The sequence below is a fragment of the Dipteris shenzhenensis genome, chromosome 15, assembly GCF_047967505.1.
Source record: "Dipteris shenzhenensis isolate YYH24624 ecotype China chromosome 15, Dip_SZ_1.0, whole genome shotgun sequence".
In the NCBI taxonomy this organism is placed as follows: domain Eukaryota; kingdom Viridiplantae; phylum Streptophyta; class Polypodiopsida; order Gleicheniales; family Dipteridaceae; genus Dipteris; species Dipteris shenzhenensis.
The window spans coordinates 52,404,263-52,427,834 of NC_141610.1; positions in this window are offsets into that span (position 1 = coordinate 52,404,263).

Here is a 23,572-nt window from a genome sequence, read left to right on the forward strand (position 1 = left end):
GAGGCGAAGGGAGGAGAGGGGAAGGGGGAAGCGGAAGGAGGGAGGGGGGAGGGGGGAGAGGAAGCGGGAGGAGAGGGGATGGGAAGCGAGAGGAGGTGGGAAGGGAGGAGAGGGTAAGGAAGGGGAGGGAGAAGAGGGGAAGGGAAGGGAGGGAGGGAGTACCTGGGTGGGGAGGTGGTGGAGGAGCTCCAGGAAAGTTGTAAGAGAGAATGAGGAGAAGTAGAGTTTTATAGGAAATGGGTAACTTTTAGGTAAAGTCAGCTTTTTTTAGTTTTTTAGGTATTTTTAGTTCTTTTAGATTCACTATAAGTAGAACGTTCTTCATTCTCTCTTTCATTCAAAGTTCATTCTTTCACACTCCACGCTTCTTTCCTCTCATCAACCTGTTGCAGGATTCTCAAAATTTTCAAAATGTTGCAAGAGGTGAGTTCATTTCCAACCTATTGCGTATGCAAGAACTTCTAAAAATCAAGTTTTTGTAAATTTGAATTTTTTCAAATTCGATTCTTTTTTCAAAAACTTGTTGCGTATGCAACAACTTCAAAAAACCATCTTTTGCATTAAATCTTTTTTCCCACAAATTTTCCTCTTTACCTTAAACTCTCACAATCTATTGTCACAAATTTCTCTCAATCTCAAACTCTCCCAACCTATTGGGCATGCAATAATTTTCCACAAAAAAAAAAGAAAACAATCTATTACAAATTTCTCTCTCAATCTCAAAATCACTCAAACCTCTCTACCTATTGCATACGCAAGAACTTCAAAACAAAATTTAACCATAAATCTCTCCAAAAACTCTTCTCACGACACTTTATTAATATAAGAAATCCATTTATAATATTTTTACTCCATAATATAATAAATTTTTATTAACTAATATTAAAATATAATTTTGCTAAAAATATATATTATTAATCTATAAATTAATATAAATATTATATAAATATTATATAAATATATATATAAATACATTAATTAAAAAAATATAATAATGAAAATTTTTTTGAATGGGAATTCTTCTAGCATATATGCTTTATATAATACTTATGCTTAAAACAATGAAGAATTAGTGAATGTATTTGTAAGGTAGTTCTTAATATGAAAAATCTCTACAATATTCTTCATGCTATTAACTAGATATTAAATTTTAGTTTTAATAAAAATATACATTATTAACTTAAAAACTAATATAAATATAATGTAATTATTATATAAATTTAAATAAATATATAAATTATTAATATTATACATTAATAACATTTAAAATTATGTATATTATATACTAATAACCTTTAAATTTTAAAAAGGTAGTCAATCAAAGAATTGAATGAATTTAAAAAATAAGAGAATATTAAAATTTACACAAGTACTTTTAGATGTATGCTTTTCTTCCATGTGTATAATACTTGTTAGTCGAAGAATGAAGAATTAGATAATGTATTTGTAAGGTAGGTATTTAAAACCATAGAATCTATAAAAGGTTTAGCATACTTGCTTATCTTTGTTACAATATGTTATACTTTACAAAAGCCTTAAACTTTGTTTAAGGCTTTGTACAAAACTACAATATCATTGAATCCATATCATTTTTCTACTTTAGCAACCACCAGATATCCATGATATGGAATACATATTTCTTATAAATATTTCTTATCACATACTTCTTCATTTCTTTTGATACACCATGCAGCATGAATGTAAGAAAATATGAATCAGTGTGCTTTTAGCCTATGTGCTTGTCCCTAATAAGTAGGATACTTTAACTAGGTAGACTTATAATTACTTAAAGTAAAGCCTTTACAAAGGATTGTACCTAGTATTGGATATATCCAACCTATTACACAAATCAAGAAAATTGCATGAATCAAGAATTTTCTTGATTTGTGCAACAGATTGGATATACGGTTGGTTTGATAAACTTTAAACAATTAATACCAAAACATCTTAACCATTGTAAATCCTAAACTTTAATTATTTAATTCCTAAACCCTAAATCCTAAACTCCTAAACAATAAATCCTAAACCCTAAACCCTAAACCCTAAACTCTAAATCCTAAACCCTAAATCCTAAATCCTAAACCTTAACCCTAAACACTAACCCTAAATCCTAAATCCTAAACCTTAAACCCTAAACCCTAACCCTAAACCCTAAACCCTAACCCTAAAATACAACCAAAATTTAATGAATTTTTTTGATTCATGCAATAGGTTGAATATATCCCCCAACCTATTGCTTGAGCAACAGATTAGGGGATATATCCAACCTGTTGCACAAATCAAGAATTTTATTGATTTGTGCAACAGATTGGATATACGGTTGGGGGTGCACCCCTAACCTATTGCTTGAGCAACAGGTTGGGGGATATATCCAACTTGTTCCATAAGTCAAGAATTTTCTTAATTTGTGCAACAGGTTGGGGGATATATCCAACCTATTGCAAAAATCAAGAAAATTCCTTGATTTGTGCAACAGATTGGATATACCTCCCAACCTGTTGTAGGAGGTTGGGGGTGCACCCCTAACCTGTTACTTAAGCAACAAGTTGGGGGATATCCAACCTGTTGCATAAATCAATAATTTTCTTAATTTGTGCAACAGATTGGAATATCCCCCAACCTATTGCTCAAGCAATAGGTTGGGGGATATATACAACTTGTTCTGCAAGTCAAGAATTTTCTTGATTTGTGTAATAGGTTGATATACCCCCCAACTTGTTCCTCAAGATATCCAACCTGTTCCACAAGTCAAGAATTTTCTTGATTTGTGCAACAGGTTGGATAAATCCCCCAACCTGTTGCACAAATTAAGAAAATTCTTAACTTGTGGAATAGGTTAGATATATCCCCCAACCGTATATCCAATCTATTGAACAAATTAAGAAAATTCTTGATTTTTTCAATTTCTTTGATTTGTGCAACAGGTTGGATATATCCCCCAACCTATTGCTTGAGTAATAGATTGGGGGATATATCCAACTTGTTGCACAAATCAAAAAAATTCATGAAATTTTGGTTGTATTTTAGGGTTAGGGTTTAGGGTTTAGGGTTTAGGATTTAGGATTTAGGGTTTAGGATTTAGAGTTTAGGGTTTAGGGTTTAGGATTTATTATTTAGGAGTTTAGGATTTAGGGTTTAGGAATTAAATGTTTAAAGTTTAGGATTTACGGTAGTTGGTATTAATTATTTAAAGTTTAGGATCTAGGGTTTAGGTTTAATGCCTTCTCTGCTAGTTTTGATATAAAAATTATTAAGTAATAATAAGCTCAATGATTATTTATTGTGTCTTTTTTTGAGTTGCTAATCTATTTTTGTACACTAGAGAGGGTATGGATGTGGTGTTAAGAAGAATGAAGTGGTGGCTTTTGGACGAATTCATAGTCTTGATCCTATGAATGTGTGTCATTTCCAACATTGTGGTGAGAGAAGATGTGTAGTGATAATCACCAACGTTGTAAATCCTAAAGTACATTCAAAGTATCCACATGGAGACTTTGAAACATTGGGAGATATCTTACAATGTGACATATTTAATATAAAAACACACAAAATGCTCAAGGACCAAGAAAAATTGTTCCAAAGACATACTTTTAAGATATCAAGAAAACTTATTTTGAGGGGGAAAAAGTAGAGATGTTATCTTGCTCTGAAGAAGTTTTAGCAATTGGCAACTTTAAGGGCTATGCTCAGAGTTTTCTCTGTATAGTGGAGATAATTAAGTTGACTAGTGTAGGTGTCATTCAAAATGCAATGGATAGTACTTCACATCTAGACATCCATAATACTATGTCTCATCTACAAGTTCATAGTACTTGTAAATGGGGGTTAGCTTTCTTGAAATCAAGTTTGCCCAAGACAGTTTCGTTCAATGTCATGGAAGACACAACAAAATATTATCAGAAGAAAAGGACTATAACACAAATGGGATCCAAATTGATAAGAAGCTATAGTAGTGATCAAGAGTATCATAGTGGCATGCTCACAGGTATTGAGGACATTATAGTAACAGATGCTGATGTAGAAAAGGTTTCTTGTGTTGCAAGTGACTCAAATATACTCACTGGTATAGAAGACTTGTCTTGTGTTGCAAGTGACTCGAACAGGCTCACTGGTATAGAAGACTTATCCTATGTTGCAAGTGACTCGAACATGCTCACTGGTATAGAAGACTTGTCTAGTGTTGCAAGTGACTTGAATAGGCTCACTGGTATAGAAGACTTGTCTTGTGTTGCAAGTGACTCAAACATGCTTACTGATATAGAAGACTTGTCTTGTGTTGAGAATAATAAGATGGGACCACAAAGAAAAATGCACGCAAAGATCGATGGGATAAGTGATGCAATAACAGGAATTGATGATATTAGTGGCAATGATCATGATGTTACCACTCGAACGCAGGGCAAAAGGGGCAGAGAATCTGAGACTTGTCATGTTGTTCATAATATTATTGCTAGCATGCCAGAGAATATAGATGGGAGAATCTTGAGTTACGAAGGAGAAAGAGTTCAACCACAAAATTCAAGAGGCATTGGCAACAAATTGACATCAATGAACATGTCTACCAGATTGCCATTTCCAAGATATTATAAGGTATTAAATAATTCTCAAGCCCACACAGCATTTGATTATAGAGATGAATATTCAAGGGAAATGGATTCGAGGTCTGATGGGCTTACAACTGGAAAACACAAGACACTATTTACAAAAAGAAAGTATGTGAGTGTGAAGAGGTAAAGAATCATGGCATTAATTCTAGAATCAAAGAGACATGTAATGTTATCCAAGGAGAATATGGAAAGGATGCTTATGCGAGTTTGTTCCAAGAGACTTTGCATTAGAAAAGCTGGGAAAGATGATTGTGTAGCCATACGCCTTGGTATTTGGAGTAAGACAGCGCCTAATAGACATAACCATCTTCTTCAAGAGTTTTCATGCTTTCTTCATCAAGGCACTAATCAAGATTTGAGCACAAGACACTATAAACCTAGATTGAAACCCATGGTTAATAGGAGACCCATTTGCAATCGAGGATATCAATGGTTAGCTAGACTATCACATGGCACATACTGGACCATCTAGGCAGAGGTGAAAGAAAAAGTGGTTCATACAATTCATGGAAATACCTACAAGCTTAAATGCCATGGAAGCACTATAAATGCAACTGCAACATCAAAGCAAGTTCTCGAAGACCATGCATTACCATAGCCTCATCTTCAACAAACAATGCTAAATGGACATGTCGAATGTCAACAACATCTTCCTTTGGGAATGACAAAGAAGGTTGTCCTAGAAACTGTCAATAAAACTTTACAAGATAGAGATGAGAGCATGATTTCACGGTCAACCTTGTATAAAATTTGGCATAGAGATTTTTGCCATGTCAAGACACCATCAAAGCAAAGGATGTCAAAATGTAAGATATGTGATGAATTAAAAAATGCCATTGAACATAGTAAATGTGAGCAGCAACGAGGAAGATATATTAAATGGCAATCAATCCATTTACGTCATGTGCAAGATGCTCAAAAGTTGTATCCTTCTTGGATAGAGGAAGCTATTTCACATGTTTATAAGTCCATGTGCATCACCATTGATGGCATGGACTAGAATACAACTACTTTGCCACGATATAGACATATCCCACCGGCATTGGAGGGCAAACGTGGACTAAAAACACACTTGTGTGGAGTATTAGTACATGGATACCGAATCTTTTGTGATGTATGGATTGATAGTTTGCATGACCATGATAGTAACCAAGTTGTTACATCAATCATGAAAGTAATAAGAAAGGTTAAAGATGCTTGCGGATGTTTACCTAACACATTGCGAATACAAGCTGATAATTGTTGGAGAGAGAATAAGAATAAATATATATTTGCTTTATGCTCTATGCTGGTTGGTTTGAAAATATGTGAAGTGGAAATTGGCTTTCTTCTTGTCGGCCATACACATGAAGACATAGATCAAATCTTCAGTGGTATCTCTAGTGAGTTGAAGTCAATGGATATTTTGACAATGGAGGATATGCTATTTCGAATTGGGAAAAAAATTAGAGGGTCTCGCAAGGAAGAATCAGAAGTGGCTATCCTAGAGAGGATGGTAGATTGGAGAGCATTCATACAGCCACATTTACAAGCAAGAGATGATACCCTAATAGGACACACAAATCCACACTACTTTAGGTTTCACATCTCTCTCTCTCTCTATCTCTTTCCTATTTTTCTTTTATATTTATTAATTCTGTCTAATTTTTAATTTTCCTTTATTTTCCCTACTTCTCTTTGTTTTCCACAATTTTCCCTATGTTTTCTCCCTTTTTCTAACACTTTATCTCCAATCTTTCTTAATATTTGAAGCTATTTTTCTCAAAAATCTTACCTACCTCAAATTTTTTCTTTCTTTTTCCCTTTCCTGTTTCATTTGTTCTCTCTTTTTTCGTTTTTACCCTTTATCATTGGATTTTTTCTTTTCTTTAAATTCTCTACTTTTTTCTTTTAATTTTGTAATAACTTTTCTATATTCTAATGTTTTTTCTAAATTTTTTCTCTTTGCCCTTATCTTACAATTTTTTATAAAATTTTAATTTACATTATTACTTTTTTGTGTATTAGCCTGATTTTCCTTGATATTTTCCCTATAGTTTTCCAAAACCCCCTTCAATTTTCAACCTGTTGATTGCATCGCTGCCTCTTTCCACAGTGCCTACCTCGAGGTGTACACTATCCTTGGGTCCCCCACCTCTTAGCCACCCTCTCCTACTTTTGAGTCTTTTCTTTACAGCTACCTTTTTGTAATATTAAAAAACCCCCCCACACTGAAACCCCACATGGGCCACCTTCTATAATCCATGACACATGCCTCGATCCGCACAACCTCGATCCATGCCCCTCCTTGGGTTCCCCACACTTCTCCTACCTAACCCTCCTGACTACCCTCATCCCTCCACTAAATCCCCTACCTCACTTGCTCCTATTACCCATTGCCTCCATGTGGTTTGGCCCCACTGACCACTTGATGGTGTTGCCCACTACCTTCTACACAGTTTGACCCTCCGCTACGTTTACAATCCTCGTACCAATCGCCCATGCAAACCATCTATCTCCAAAACCCTGGACCTATAGCCCTTCCATGCTCTGTGCAGCTGTATCTCCCATGGATACCTATCAACAGCTGTTTGTGATGTCCTTGCTACTACGATGCTGTCAACACTTTTCCTGGTTGCTACAGTCTCCATAAAGCGTGTGCCTCTGCTAGCAATGGTACTACTTCCAAAGGAGATGACCATTGATGCGGTCCCAGTCTATACACTGGCCTGTGATGTGCACTGCCCTTTGCTGCCACTAAGTGCGGCCTCGTTCTCAGGTCTTTTTTTCTGTGATTTGTCTTTCATACACTTAATCCCCCCCCCCTTCTTTTCATTTTTTCTTTCATACATTAAAACCCCTTTTCATGTGTTAGCCCCAATTACCCCCTTTCCTTTGCCCCCCCATAACCTCCCTTTCCTTTAGTTTAAACCCCTTTTTTCTTTTGCACCCCCTTTCCTTTCCCTCTCCAATTACCCCTCCCCTCCCTCTCCAAATGATATTATATCTTCCCCCTCCTTTACATTTTATCTTCCCCCTCTCCTACCTTTACATCAATAGTAGCATACTTAAAAGGTTTCCCCCCCTTTTTTATATATATTTTTACTTCCTTTTTCTTAATACTTCACCCTTATGTATAGCTACAGCTAATTCCCCTCTTCTCAATAATTAATATCTAAAGTTCCCCCTTCTATTTCCCCCCCTTTTTTTCTAAGTAATTATTTCGTTGGTTCTCCCTCATTCTCCCCTCTATTTATCTCCATTTTATTCTCTTCTACTAATCCCCCCAAGTAATTTCTCTTACCCTCCGAATTCTCATTATTCTATAACAAGTTCCACACCTAACCTTTTACCTAACCACCCAACCTAACCTTTTCGTAATACACTATACCTATCCACACTTGAGGAAACCCATCTTTAAAAAAAAAAATTGAATTTTTTTGTGTTGGTTAAAGTCATGGCTAAGCTTCTAGTTTATTGTGACCCCGATAACAAGGGAGGAGGGTTTATGACACTTGTCTTCCCAACTTAAGTTAACCTGGTTCTCATCATGTTTTCTTTTGGATGGTGGCAGGTATGCAGATTCTCCTCTTCAATAAAAATAAGATGCTTGTTAGGACTGCACCGACATTGTTATTATTTTTTACACTTTTTGTACCAACTTTTTGTTTGATAAAACAAACTATGTAGTAAATAAATTTTTATCCACCCTTATCTAATCTTCATGTGCCGTGTTGTTGAAAGGTTTTTTATTTTAAACACACATACACACATACATCCCTTTGGGGACCCTTGTGTGCTTTAGGATTGTCAACATACTGATGGCCCATGAAGGTCAAAAACCATATTGAAGTAAAGAATATGATGTCCCACTTATGCACAAGCTCAATCTTGTGGGGGTTATCACATCCTCTAGAACTTGACAATGCTTTTTATTATTGTTTTCTCCATAATGCTTTTTATTATTGAACATGGAACTAATCTAGTGAAATTAATGGAGGAACATGACCAAGCTATTATTTATTTATTATTAAATGAACTTTACCTATCAGCAGAGGGAAGTTATAGGGTTTATTATGCTTTAAAACACAAAATTATTACTAATAGATGCCTTTATTTTATACCTAGGAGTTGGGAAGGCAATTGTCCTATACGAAGTAGAAAAGACAAAAAGACCATGAATATTTGACAAATGGTCATAGAAAGGTTCCCACTATTTCATTAATATAGAGGAAGGACATAAACCAAGCGCTCTAAGGAATATCCCAAGGTTTGGCTTGGACCACGAGAAGTACTACCATGGATAATGATGGACTAGAGAGCTACCCTAAGAAATGGAGCATTGATGAGTAGAAGATCTCAGAGGTAGATATCTCACTGTGAACACAAGTGGTAAAATGGACTATATACATCCCATACGACTAAGTACCGCAATATTTAGTATTAATGAGGGACATATTAAGTATGACAAAGGTGAGATACTAGCTTTTTACTTTCACATAATCTTATAATCTATGCTTTGGATCCCCTTGAAGTACAATCCTCTCTTGGGAAGAGTGAAAAAACAATGTGAGGAAAAAAGAAGCATACTAGATGTTCAACCAAATGTTACTTCATGACTTCCATGAAGCTAGACATCTCTTGAGTCACTTACAAGAACTTCCAAGTAGCTAGAAATCTCCTAAAATAGTTACAATTGTTTCACAAAGTTCAATGTTGAGTAGCTATAGCCGGAAGTTTCAAGCAAAGAAGTTGAGATGGTGCAACTTGGACAAAGACAACTACTTCATGCATGACTCGAAGGCTGGCATAAGGGATATCTACACAAGAGAACGCAATAAGTAGCCAATGGAGCGAGCCTCTCAGGTGAGTCCACAACAACTCTATCACATATTGATGCCATTCTTGTCCCCTGAGTACTTGAATACAACTTCATAGGATGGGCTGGAGTGTAGTCACCATTTTTATCTCCCACTCCTATGTGTTCTTTCAAATGAATTATGTTAAGGTGTGTGGCTCTATCGCTACCTCACTTTACATGGATACTACTAAGATTAAGGTTCAATGCTTCTAAGCTTAAGGTTCTAGTGATTGGGATGGCTTGTTTCATATACTAGTAATCCATCCACCTGAGAGAGGGTTGATATAACACTCAAGATATCGAGAGATTCGAGATGCTCCACTACTTGGTTGGTAGTTTAGAACAAAGAGGAATACATGCTCGATTGCTACCATTCGACTCCACTACGTAGATATGGCATATAAGAGAGACTTACGAAATAAACATGCTAGGGAGATGGAAGGAGTTTTGAGCACTAGAATGGCTCGTACTAGAAAACTGCTTGATGTATGGAGTGAGACATGCTGTTGAGATTCGACAGACATATCATTACAAGGTTCTACTAATTACATTAATTGATAACCTTCTCCTCACCTTCACAAAACCATCTGGCAACTAGTTGAATGGGACGTGTCTGTGTAGTATGAATTTGAGCCGAACAACTTGACAACCACTAGATCGCCAACTGTGGGCAGAACCTCGTTCGACGAGCTACTGGCTAGGGAGGTAGCAAATAATGATGGTGATTGCTTAATACCTTTGTTGTCTAGGATCGCTTCACTAATTGTTAACTTTGGGCATGAGCTCTACGTAGAGCATTTTAGTCTTCGTGATATTTTTCACCTCAGGCCAGGTATAATGGCTAGACTGAGGCAAGTGGCCCAAGTCCTCAACTACAATTTTGAAGCTAATGCGATTTCTTAGCTACATGAAGAGACATCGTAAGTGATTCTCTGATCGAAAGCTATCGCAACTCTTGCATGCTAACTATTGTTAGAAGACCATGTATGCCACCTCATGTACTGGGCTTAGAACCCTGGGGGATTCACAAGGGGCAACTTATGATATCACATGAGTTACAATAGGGGGGTTTTTTGAGATAAGGCACAAGCTTATACATGAGGGGTGGGGGTCGTTCTTACGTTTGCCCAAAATTAAATCTAAGTTAGGGGGTACATGCCATCTTGGGGGGGGAGGGTAGGACACTACAAATTTATACACTACACATGAAAAGAACACACATGCACATTGGTACCAAGTTATGAATAAACCAAGCCTAAACTATGGCTAGTTTTAGGCCATAATAGGGGGTGAAAATAAGAGTGGATGTTAGCCCATTGGCAAATATTTGAAGTTCTTCTAATCTATATCAAGGGATGTTATTTCGATGTTCTATGGAATTATCTAAATGATTGAGAAATAACTTAGATTTAGGACAAGAGGGGGACATACTAGACTTTTGGTAGTAGCTTTATAAGCTTAAATAGGGGTGCTTTATCCTCCCACATGGACCATATATAGGGGGTTTTCTTGAAGTTCATGCACACAAGTGACGTCCCCCTTTTATTGAGATTGAATCCCCTGGGCTTACAACAGTGTTGCTAGTTTTTATATACATGACTCATGTGACTTACAGCTGGGTAGTTCAATATGCCCTTATAGTTGCTGTGCACCGTGCATCCTATTTTGTTGGTGGATTCGGCTTGTCCATTCCCTTGGGGGTACTAGGGAGTGATTTTTCTATGGATTACCATAAAGCTAGATAAGAGTTCTTGGATAACCTCATTGACAAAATGTGTGCCTCTATCCGACACAATTTCAATGGGGCATCCAAATCGGGTGATCATATTCTCGTATAAGAACCTTGCTATGCTTCTGTCATCTAGCTTTCTAATTGCTTTAGCTTCAGCCCATTTGGTAAAGTAATCAGTGGTGGCCAGTGTTTTATTCATAATAAATGTATAGATAAGGGGTTTAAAAATTAGGCCTTGAATTTTTGGGAAAAAAAAAATTAGGCCTTGAACGCATGTGTTATAGAGGGTTTACATATAGTGAACCCCCCTAGGATGGGGGATAAGGTGTTGTGTGGTATGGATTTTTTAATCAAAGCTTTTCATATATCTTAATATAAAATATCTTGGAAAAAGTTTATCTAGCTCATTTTTTTAGTTTTACAATATTGATAAAATGTAGTAAACTTTTATATATTTTCTTTTGAAGATGTAAAAAATGTAAACCCTCAGTCCTTGCAAAATTTGGATAGTTGGGGGTAAGGGGGCATGTAGTTGCATTGGAATATGTCCAAATCTGGGCTTAAGTAGTGGAGAAAGAATTTTTGGAAATATAAATTCGCAATTGAACTTTTGAAACCAGTTTCATTCACAAAGGCTTCCTTTTAGGTAGGCCAACCAAAAACGTATATATACTAAGAAACTAAGTGCTTAGATATTCTCCAATGTGGGAGGTGAATGGCCAAACTATAGGCATGGAAGCAACTCTTTTGAGAAAGCAATAAATGCATTCTATACGTTGCCCAAAAAAAAAAGTATATATGCCTGGACACGTTTCCAACACAAGGCCTTTGAAGCTATCACTTCCCATGTATTCAACCAAAATGAAAAGCAACCTAACTGCATCATAGGTTTTAAAAACCATTTTTTATGTCTTTATCTAGAGCCAATTATGTAGTCTCTCAACCATTGTTATGAGTCCAAATACCAAGGTGGTTGGGTTACTTTATGCTCGAGATCCAAGCAAAATTTTCATTCCTATCATACCAAACTTTCAAGGAGAATTTAGCACTACCTCGAGACTCAATTTTATATAACCTTGCGACAAAAGCTCTACACCATGATGTTAGGGAGAGAGTATGGGTATTATGCATTCTACTAAACAATTCAAAGTAGATTGCAATAATAAAATCTCCCTAACATCATAGTCTCTTTCTCAACGGTCTTTATGTCTCTATCTGCCTAACCTTTTAGTCTCTCATGCATTTCTACATCTATATCTAGCCCAAATACCATGATGAATGGGAAATTTTATGATTGTGGGCTCCACAAAAAAAATGTATTATTATCCTCAAGAAATTTCAAGGAAAAATTAACACTTTGTCCACAGTAAATTTTATAACTTGAGACCAAAGCTCTAAACCATGATTATAGGGAGAGAGTATGGATATGCATTTTTGTAAATGATGGCATCCTTTTCCTATTCAATATGTGAATACCCCCTTTAAAATGGTATCCCTATGTGTGTAGAAAATGTGTAAACAAAAGATTTTAAAAATCCCTTCACAATTCTTACCATGCAACGTGGATGAGTGTTAAAAATATGCATCGGTGTGCTTCTAGCATATGTGTGTCGGTTTGATGGATATGATAAACACACTATTCAAAATTTTTGGACTTTCTCTTCTAGTTTGGAACTTTTTTTAGAGCATATCCTCTCCACTCAACTTCACTTAGTGAGCTCAAAAATTGGGTTTTTTAGAGCACTAAATGGGTCACTTATATACAAATATGGCCTTATTAAGCTAAAAAGTCAAGTGGTGACCTCTAATTAAAAAAATATGGCTCAATGAAGCTATAATTCCCAAACTTGTGCATGGTGCCCCCATCCAATAACTATAGTAATAATAATAGTAGTCTCCTAACTCCACTTCAATTTTAACACTATACTGATGAAGTGAAAATATGACACCATATGAAAAGAGTTTGTTGAATTCAACAAATAAGTGGTGTATAGGTACACCATTTTTTTGAAAAAAAAGAGTTTGTTGAATTCAATATATAAGTGGTGTATAGATACACCCTTTTTTTGAAAAACAAAGCATACAATACATTATCTTATTGGTGGTGTATAGATACACCATTTGTAAGGGAAAAAGCATATAAAACATTATCTTATGCATCTGAATCTTATTTAGAGTCATCAAATTCATGTAATGTATTTGCGCTTGATGGGTCAAGTCTTGCCAAATGATGTTTAATATGGACATGACTTGGATCAGGGATTGTGATACATTTTTCAACATTGTATCCATGCTTCTTTTTAAAACTTCGTGTCCTTGATTTTTAGCAATGAATAATGCTACTGACTTCCACCTCTGTTAATCCCTCATTATTTGGAACCCATTCATGTTTCTTTTGCAAGCATCCCTCATAGAGTTGTTTTATTGTATACCTTCTCGGGAGATTTTTCAAGGGCTTTGGTTCATACCATAAAGTTGTGAATGTTATAGGAGTTCCCTTGTCATCCCTTTCTATCTTAGCAACCTTTGCAACCCAAATTGGGCCACCTCGATCATCCAACTCTGAACCTAGATCAAATGCCCAAACTGCAACAAATGGACCCTCTTCAATCTCATTAGATGGTATAAACTCCGGTAAGGGTTTGTCTCCCTTCCTGCTACAATATTTTTGAGGCAAAAGGAATTCCTCTATTTCCTCCATATCTACTAACATATTTATATCCAAAGGAAAACTTGGTGACCTATCTTGTTCCGGCCAAAAGGATTCACAGTATTCAATGCTCATTAAGTTTTCTTGTCTCTCTAAAGATTGGATAAGTGCTTCAGTTGATTTAATTGTCTCCAAATTCTTAGTTGATTGCTCTGGATATTTCTGCATCATACTTTGAAGATGCTTTCAAGCCTTTCATTTCATCTATGTCAAGTGATTTGTTTTTTGCAAGAACAAATCTAGTTTCCTCCAATGGAATTATTCGTTGTAATAAAGCATATGACTCACTCCATAAATGATCTCCATCTACTGAGTAGTGCTTCCATTGCATCATTGAAATATTGTTATGCAGTGAGAGAGAGAGAGAGAGAGAGAGAGAGAGAGAGAGAGAGGGAGAGAGAGAGAGAGAGAGAGAGAGAGGGAGGGAGAGAGGGAAAGAGAGAGAGGGAGAGAGAGAGAGAGAGAGAGAGAGAGAGAGAGAGAGAGAGAGAGAGAGAGAGAGAGGGAGAGGGAGAGAGGGAGAGGGAGCGAGGGATAGAGAGAGAGAGAGAGAGAGAGAGAGAGAGAGAGAGAGAGAGGGATAGAGAGAGAGAGAGAGTAGAGAGAGAGAGAGAGAGAGAGAGAGAGAGAGAGAGAGAGAGAGATGCACCTAAGGGAAACTGCCTACATGAATGGCTTCTCCCAAAGAATTCACCACACTCAACACAGTCTTGGCCCCAACCTCAACCACTTTGCTACGGTCTTAACTGACTACTAGATTCATGGGGCCTCAATCTCAGTCGGAATGATCCTTGAGTGAGCTTAACGAGGTGGTGTAAGCCTTGAGAGGTCCCATGATGGCTATCAAGCACCGCAACTCACCAAGGAATGATTCAACCAATGTCAACTAGAATGATTGGGGGACATCAATTTTGTGCTAGATCGTGGAGCAACTATAAGAAAGGAAATGACAATTGTTCCTTCTTCAAGGAAAAATACAATCATCGGCTCAACTTCACCCATGTCCTAGCCAAAGAGATGTTAACAAAGTCAAATTATTTTTCCTTTCTCCGAGTCCCCCTACAGCATGATCTGAGCTGTTAGTCATGCAAAAATGTGGATATTGTAAGAGCCATTTCACTACTTTTTTAAAGTTGTGTGCAATAGGCATGGCAACTTATTCATCTCTCACCTTATCTCAGTATGGAGGTTTAAAGGTATTTCAAGATGTGGCACTAGAGATTTTCTCTTCTAAGGCAAGATCAATCGATGGCAATGGTGATGATTGTTCGTTTACTACACGGGCTAATGAAGTCCTAAACACCATGTTCCATGAGAGAGCAAGTAGTGTATTACTGAGAACTTGGTAGTGACAATAAACTAGGGGAAGACTTTGAAGTAGAATATTGAAAACATTTATGCATTTTGGAAGTTGATGGTGAGAAGCAGTCCCAGCAAGGAAACCATTGTGATCTCTAAATTCTTGCCTCTTCTTTTTCCTTTGCTCGATCAAAATTTATCCTTACACTTTAAAATTCATGCCCAAGTTTGTAATGGGATGCTGCCAGTGGGCAACTAATGAAGCATCCTTTTGTGTTGGACCACCCAGTCTACTCTTTCAATCTTTGCGCAAAGCCTTTGACAAAATATGAAGAGGGGAGAGGAGAAGAGTGGAGATGAGGAGAGAGGGCACAGCTAGAGAGCACACCACAAATGACTAACTGTACACTAGATTTAGTTGAAAAAATAGAATATATACAAACCCATTTAAGGTTAGGGTTAGGGGATCTAACCCTTTCCTTTATAGCACTCTATAAGGTTAGTGCTATGCACATATAATCACGTGATGGTGCTATGCACACATGATCACATGATGTTGACCGTGAACTCTTAACGCCTTCCCTCAAGATCAACATCATGAAGTAGGCCTTCCCTCAAGATGATGATTCTGGGGAATCGAAGAAGGATTGAGCATTACATTCCATCACACCCCTTTAATGGGAATGTCCTTCCTCTGCATCAAACCAAGAGCTAGTCGGTGTATCTTGAATAGCTCTTTACCGACTGGTTTGGTAAAGATGTCTGCAACATTTTCTTTGCTATCACAATGCTGCAGTGTGATATCACCAAGTAACACTCTTTCTCTGATGAAATGCTCTCTGACATCAATGTGCTTTGTCCTGGAGTGATATACTGGATTCTCGGCCAATGCTTGAGCTGATTGATTATCATAGTATATTGTTGTTGGCTTTGACTCATCAAAGTAATATGTTTCTGACAATAGTCTTCTGAGCCATATAGCCTCACATGCACCTATAGTGAGTGCTCTATATTCTGCTTCAGTCGAAGACAGAGAAACAGTTGGCTGTTTGTTTGACAACCATGATATAGCACCTTGACCAAGGAAAAATGTATATCCCTGTGTGTCGATCTCCTGGTCTCATGATCTTCGGCATAGTCACTGTCACAGTATCCATGCAACCGTGGATGACTTTCTTTGTATTCTATCCCAAACTATCTTGTACCTCTGATGTATCTCAAGACTCTTTTGGCTACATTCCAATGAGACTATTTTGGATTTGCCATAAACTGTGCTAGTGAGCTTACTGCATAACAAATATCTGGCTGTGTGATTGTCAGATATATAAGAGATCCGATGAGTTGCCTGTAGTATCTGTCATTGACTGTAGGCTTTTTTGAATCTTTAGTAAGTTTCAAACTCTATTCCATGGGAGTGGCTGCAATCTTGCAATCTACCATATGAAACTTCTTCAGGAGACTGTCAACATACTTGAGCTGACTCATGAATGTGCTATCTGAATCTCTCTAGAACTCAATTCCAAGGCAATAGTGCATAAGTCCAAGATCTTTCATGTCAAACTCTACAGATAAGTCTTGTTTCAATTTTCTGATGAAGCTATCCTTGCTTCCTGTCACAATTAGATCATCTACATACAAAAGTGCAATAGTAATGTCTTCCCCTTGAACTTTGTAGTAGAGAGTATGATCTGCATTAGACTTCATGTATCCCAGATCAGTAAAATACTTGTCAATTCTGATGTACCAACTTCTAGGTGCTTGTTTTAAGCCGTAGAGGCTTTTCTTGACATGGCAAACCTTATTCTCCTTTCCTGGTTCAACATAACCTACTGGTTGTTGCATGTAGACTTCCTCACTTAGGTAACCATTGGGAAATGCATTCATGACATCGAGCTGGTACACATTCCATTTGCTGAGTGTCGCTAGTGATATCAAGAACCATATGGAATCCATCTTTGCTACTGGAGCATAAGTTTCATCATAGTCTTGACCATATTGTTGTGTAAATCCTTTTGCAACTAGTCTGGCTTTGTATCTCTGAATACTTCCATCTGAATTGTACTTCACTTTGTATACCCATTTGTTTGCTATGGCCTTCTTTCCTGGTGGAAGGTCACATAATTCCCAAGTATTATTCTTATACAAAGCATCCATTTCTTCATTCATAGCAGTTTGCCATTCTGGCTTGTCTACTGCATCTTCGAAGTACGCTGGCTCTTCTGTAGCCATGATGGTAGTCATTAGAGCATAGTTGGTGGTTTTCACCTGAATTACTTTGCCACTCTGAGCATATGTCAATCTGGCTGGTGGTCTGCTTTCCCTAGTAGACCGTCTGAACTGCTGTGGCTCTACTTGGGGTGTTGTTGGCAATTCTTGCTCTTCTTCATCAACTTGTTCTGTAGATGACTGTGAAGTCGATGCTTCTATGTCCTGTGTAGGTGAGGTTTTCCATTCTGATTCCTCATCAAAAATTACATCTCTGGAGATAATGACTTTGCGGTTGATGGGATCATACAATTTGTATACTTTGCTTTCTTCACTGTAGCCAACCATGATGCATTTGGGTGACTTTGCATCTAGTTTTCTGCAATGATCATCATGTATGTGAGCATATGCTATGCAACCAAATATGCGGAGATGCCCAATGTGTGGCTTGTGTCCAGTGAATGCTTCATAAGGAGTCATACCTTGTATCGGTTCGGTAGGAAGCCGATTAAGCAAGTAGTTTGCTGTAGCTATTGCTTGTGCCCAATACTGATTTGGAAGATGCTTTTCACTAAGCATTGCTCTAGCACTATCTACTAAAGTCCCATTCTTCCTTTCAGCTCTTGCATTCTGCTGAGGAGTATCTACACATGTGAATTGTCTTTGTATGCCGTGACTTCTACAAAAGTTCATGAATTCTTAAGACATGTATTCACCTCCTCTGTCTGATCTTATGACCTTGATCTTTCTGCCTGTTTGGTTTTCTACCATGGCTTTGAATTCTTGAAATCTAGAAAACACTTCAGATTTCTCTTTTAGAAAGTAGACCCAACAATATCTGTTGTAGTCATCGATGAAAGTCAAGTAATAAAGTGAACCATTGATGCTGCGGGTCTAGGCATAACCCCATACATCTATATGTATCAAATCAAGAATACCTCGTGCACGAGAGGTACTTTTGACAAAGTTGGTTCGCTTTTCTTTGCTGAAGCAACATGCTTCACAAACCTTTCCAAGAAACTGTAGCTTCAGAATCCCAATTGCCATCTTCTGATTCCTGAGATCTAACAAGTACTTGAAATTGACATGACCATATCTCTTGTGCCATTTTGCAGATAGTGGCATCTGTTGCGGTTGAGTTGACATCGCATGCTTATCTGGTACTATAGCTAGCATTCTGTATAAGCATCCTTCCTTGACACCTTTTGCTACTAGCTGACATCTTTTGGATTTGTCTCTGATAGTGCATTCATCACCGTCAAAGATGACTTTGTAATTGTGTTCCATCATTTGACCTACTGACAAGAGGTTTTTGCTGAGCTTCATAACATAGAGCACATCTTTCACTAATCATTTTGTACCAGTGAAATTGTTCATAGGGATAACACCTGTCCCTTGAACTGGATTCAGTGTGTTGTCTACTGTGTAGATGACATTTTTCTGTCCTTCTAATGGCTTCATTTCTGTGAACCATTCCTGATGATTTGTCATATGAGATGATGCATCGCTGTACCAAGGATCTTGTTCAACTTGGTTGACTTGATAGCTGAAATCCTCTTTGGGATTGAAATTAGTGTCTAGGTACACTATATCAATTTGATGCAATTCCTCGCTTGCAAGAAACATATTTCCATGTTCATTTGCCAAATGACTATGACTAGAATGTCCACCACGATGATTTCCTCTGCCTCGGGAATTCCCTCGATTACTGCTAGATTGACCGCCTTGGTCGTATTGCTTCTTGCGGCAATCTCTTTCATAGTGTCCAAACTTGTGATAGTAGTTGCACTAAATGTTTGACACATTGGTGGATGCATTCCCTCGTCCTTGGAATCTTCTTCGGTTGGAATGATTTCCTCTTTGCTGATTCTGATGTTGCTGAGGATGATGCTGATGCTGATGCTGATTCTGACTTTGATTTTATTGATGATGACCACTTTTTGGGTATGATCTACCTCTACCTTTGCCTCTGCCTCTGCTTCTATCTGAAGCTGTGAATGATTGATCATTAGAATGACCTTTGCGTGCTTGAATTGCCTGAGTCCTCAGTTCTTCACCAAGTAGGACTGACTGAAGTTCTTCTAGTGTTAGAATTTGCCATTGGATGGCAATACTCTGGACTAGATTCTCATATCCCTCTCCTAGTCCATTCAGGATTACTTGAACCATTTCTGTGGGGTCCATAGTCTCTCTTGCTGCTGCAAGTTGATTGTTGTAGTCTTTTATGTGTACATAAGCATGACCGGTTTCACTGCTATTGCAGAAACTCTGGTTGATCTGGTTTCTTAGGGTGAGAATCCTGGATGTGTTCTTGGACTCATAGAGAGCTGCGAACATATCCCATGCTTCTTTCGATGTCTTGACTGTGTTGAGCTGTCCTAGCATGACATCTTGTACATTCTGCTTGATTAGGTGATAGGCATACTTTTCTTTCTTATCCCATTCTACTTGAGCTCAGGCAATGGCAGGATCTACTACTGGTGCGAAAACTATTTGTGTAGCTATAGATGCCATTGTAGATCTCGTTGTTAGTGCTATGACAACAGATGGAGTAGAGCTACTGGTGGCTGGATTGTCCCATGGTCTAGGTGTAAACCCATCAACATACTCCATTTGTCCTGAAGCACAAGAATGGTCTCCATTCAATATTTCCATGTACCATAATTGGATTGTCTAACTTAGCAGATGCCTCCAGATTGAGGTTGCTAGTCGACATGGTGCAAGAAATGTACTCAAAAGTGTCGTGAAAATCTCTGTATAAATCAACTGCAAATACACTGTCTATGCCAAGTGAAATCTGTGTACCGTCAGTGAAGATAGAACTGCAATATATAAAATATGATCTGTATTACAAGGCTTGTGGCAATGATTCCGGGAATAGCCAAGAGGCTTTACAAGGCTGAAAATAATGTGCACGATGCCATGACATAGCCGAATAGGCTTTACAATGGTGGCATGTGTGTGTGAAATCAAATGCTATCTACCCACTAAATCAATCTACAATGCCTCTGAACTCTGAAGTCTGCTCACTAAACTGATGAACGTAAGGTTTCAGGTAATGTAATGATGTCAAACCATATGTGAACGTATGGACTGACTCCGAGTACATACTAGTCGGGAATTTCGAGCATTGCTTAGATTGGCAACTTGGGGAAATTCAAAGCGTCCCCTCTATGGCGATAGTCTACTCTGATCTAGATCTATACCAACCGTCGATCGATGAAAGTACATCAAATAATTCCTTTTTTTTTGTTCTTTTTAAGTGCTAGGTCAGATGTGTCAATGTAGAGGCAAATGTGCATGAAGGAAGTGGTTTTGTCGACGAGGCTCAAATGTGAGTATAACTTGTGCCAAAATGTGCATATGATGTGACGAGCATGTAGAGCACAAAAAAACGATCGACTTTCCTTTTTGGAGCACCCTCAAATTCTTCCTGGATCAAGAGATACGACTTGATCTAGGTGGAGGGGCAAAAGGAGTGCAAATGTGCTCAATGATGATGTGTCACTGTGAGTCACATGCAGTGATGATGTGGCACTGTGCCTAGCAAGAGGTGTGCCTATGAAGCCCTCTGCTGAGGTGGTAGGAGTGGTCACATGTAGTGATTGTGGAGCACCGTGTGTGCCTATAGAGGTCAGTGCTGATTGGACAGTTGAGGTGGCACTACTAAGGTGGCACAAATGATGATGTCAGCAAGGTGATATGGCAATGATGATGTCACTGATGATGTGTCAGATAAGGTGATGTGGCAAGTGCAAGAGGCTGTTGATGTGGCATGATAAGGTTGCTGATGTGGCAGTCAGCTACCACATGTCAGATGGGTGATGTGGCAGATTGAGGATGATAAGGTTGCCACGTGGCAATATTTGGACCAAACCTTAGAATGTGGTGGCCTTGACTTGATGATAAGCTATCCTCCACATGTCTCCTTCGTGGAGATCAAAATCTGCCACGTGTTGAATTATGCCACTACTGGAATCTATCGGAGATTCCGTCTGTGTGTGGAGTCCGTCAAGGAGCTTGTAGAACTGCTACCCATGGGTGGAGTCAAAGTCACAGGAGTAGCTTTGTCATCTGGAGACCAGATGGCTATGTAGCTTGTTGTTGAAAGAGGCATTGTAGATCTCGTTTAGAGCATTGGAGACGGTGCGGTCGGTGGTCATTTGTGGCAGCCCAACTATGGCGCAAGAGCATGGGATGGCTGCGGTTCCTGAGGAGTCACCTTAGTTGGTGTTTGTTGAAGCAGTTCTTCAGAGAGGAGCCGCTAACGATCAGTGAGCTCTTTGGAGCAGGTCAACTACCAAGGTGCATGCTGGCTGGCTTTGGAGCCCATTTTGGAGATACTTGGAGGAGAAGCGCCACCTTGTACTAGGAGATGCAGGTCAGTGTAGGGCTCATTGTTTGTGGTGCCCCTTTGTTGGAGAGCTTGGAGGCTTGGAGCATTGGTGTTGGCATGGGCGTTTGTCGGCTGGTGCTATCGTCACTGGCAGGTACTGTGTTAAGGAGCCGTTGGTGCTAGAAGACCCATGCAGAGCCAGGCGACGTTGGAGCCAAGAGCTTTGCTTGGCTTTATGTTGGGCTATTGGAGAGGCGCCCGTGATGCGCGGTTGGAGAAATGAGTGCGCAATCAATTGTAGGAGGCGTTCGAGCTCTTGTAGGAGCTTGGCGTTGTTGCGAGGTCTCACTAGAGATGTAGGGAGCTTTAGCTCTTGGATGGCGCTGCGCCAATTCACAGATCGTGGGAAGAGAAATGTCACCAATTTAATTTCTCTGCATTGACCCTAGCTCACCATAAATTTTGGATTCCTGCCGTGCGTGTGTTTTGGCCGCACCGCTCTCACAGTCCCTACAGTCTATATGGACTCTGTATCCCCTGCGGGCTGCCATCAGACTCCATACTACTCTACTGCCAGGGCGCAGTAGGCCGCCTGTAGGATGCAACAAGGGCCATGGAGACCTAGAGGAGTACTCTCCTGTCTGCCTCGGGTGCCAAAAACGTAGCCCATTGCCTCCGTGATCTGACGCGCGTCAGCATGTAGCCTTGCATTAAACCAGCACAGCCCTTATTCTCTGTGCAAGCCGCCTCTCGAGTCACGCCCGCAAGCAGCCCGCCTTTGCGCTGCCACACCGTCACGGAATCTGGAGCAGCCTCTGACATTATTTGGGACCTGCACCTCCGCGCACGCGTCTGCAGACCTGCTCATCAAAGCAGTCCCAAATCATTACTGCAGCTGCCCTTGCCCCTCTACCTGCACAAGTCTTTACGGCTCCTAGCCTCCTTCACTGCCCCGCACAGCGCTGCCCTACTACATCGACTCAAGCCCTCTAACTCTCCAAGAGTCAGTACGTGGCAGTATGTGCAAATCTTCAAAAGAAGAGAGGTTTATAATCCTTTGAAGGGAACCCAAAGGCTCACTAAAAGTCCCTTTAGGGGAAGCTTTCAAAAGGCGACGAGACACAACTTTGTGTGTTGCAAATCGCCGATAAACAACCCAAAAAAAAAAAGACAAAGAGTAAGCAAAGATTTGAAGTAAATTCATTTTCAATGAGGAGAAATCAAAATTTTATGTTTCACTTCAAGAAATATAAAATTTTGTTAATTCAACATGATAAATATAAGTAACTAAAAAGATAATCAAGACAATTATTGTCATTTATATTTGCATCTATGTATATATCCAAAAAGAAATCCCATGTGCAAACAATTTCATCTACTCTCTCTCTCTCTCTCTCTCTCTCTCTCTCTCTCTCTCTCTCTCTCCACCATCCCCTTCCTCCCTCCCGATTCTTATCGGACTCTAAGGAAGCTCAAATCAACAAGGGGTATTGGAACCACAAAGTCACCAAGCAATTAATTGGAAAGTGTATCAGCACAAAGATGACATCAATTGACATCATTGGTCACATATCTCCCGTGCTCTAGTCTTTTCTACGTCCGATCAAAGAGCAAGATAAGCGATTTCTTTTGCTTTATATTTCATACACTTAGTAGCATCCGCCATCTGTTTCTTACCATACACTCAAATCACACTTTTCATCTGTTGAATTTCTCATATTCTTAGTATCCTTATTTCCCTCTGCTCCGTTTTATTTGCATTTATCGCATTATCATGGCGAATGTTTAAAAAATTTGATTGTAGGTTGGGTCTCTACTCTTCATGCAACCCATTTGACTATCG